The following is a 725-nucleotide window of genomic DNA, read 5'->3' as shown; positions in this document are numbered from 1 at the left end:
TCGTCTCATTTATTAAATTTACTCATGTTATATTATTATATTACATTGTAACTATAAATTTAAGTTGTATAATGCTTAGTAATGTATTATATGTTATATTGTGTATACTGTAATTACATTTTAATTTTAATAATCTATATTACATAAATATTGCTTTCCACATTTTCATTGTTCACTTTTCATGTGAAATAACTTACAGTAAAAAGTGAAAAATAAAAATGAAGTTCACGTGAAAGATTCATGATCGCTACCCAGGTAGTATATGTAACGTCCGGATCTATTTTAGAATATTAATAATATATTATTATAGACCGGGAGGCCGACTTGTCTGATTTCAGACATCACTAGATATTTTATCCCTATGTTACTAGATGTAAGTACGTGCGCATATGTATATTCGCGAGCGTTAAAACATTATAATTAAAATGCCGAATGCTGCGTGCTGCTGGAGAGTTTTGAAATCAATGGATCGACCTAAAGAAACCGTTATCGCTCAGTGCGATAAGCTAACATAAACAGGAGCATGAAAGCCGAATCTCAAACACCACTCAGGACACCGACGCGGTGACATCATGCAAAGGAATGAATCTCTTCCCTCGCCATAACTCCATGGACCAATCGGAGAACGACTCTCAGCGACAAAGCGACATATAAAAACGCGCGCATTTGTAGAGAAGGCAATTATTCTCTTCTCATAATTAGTCTCTGGTAGCTTTCGTGTACCT

This window comes from Odontomachus brunneus, unplaced genomic scaffold (genome assembly GCF_010583005.1).
Source record: "Odontomachus brunneus isolate Ranch 3 - 2012 unplaced genomic scaffold, Obru_v1 Obru_scaffold_303, whole genome shotgun sequence".
Lineage (NCBI taxonomy): Eukaryota > Metazoa > Arthropoda > Insecta > Hymenoptera > Formicidae > Odontomachus > Odontomachus brunneus.
The sequence above is the reverse complement of the archived record's forward strand: the minus strand, read 5'-3'. Positions refer to the sequence as shown.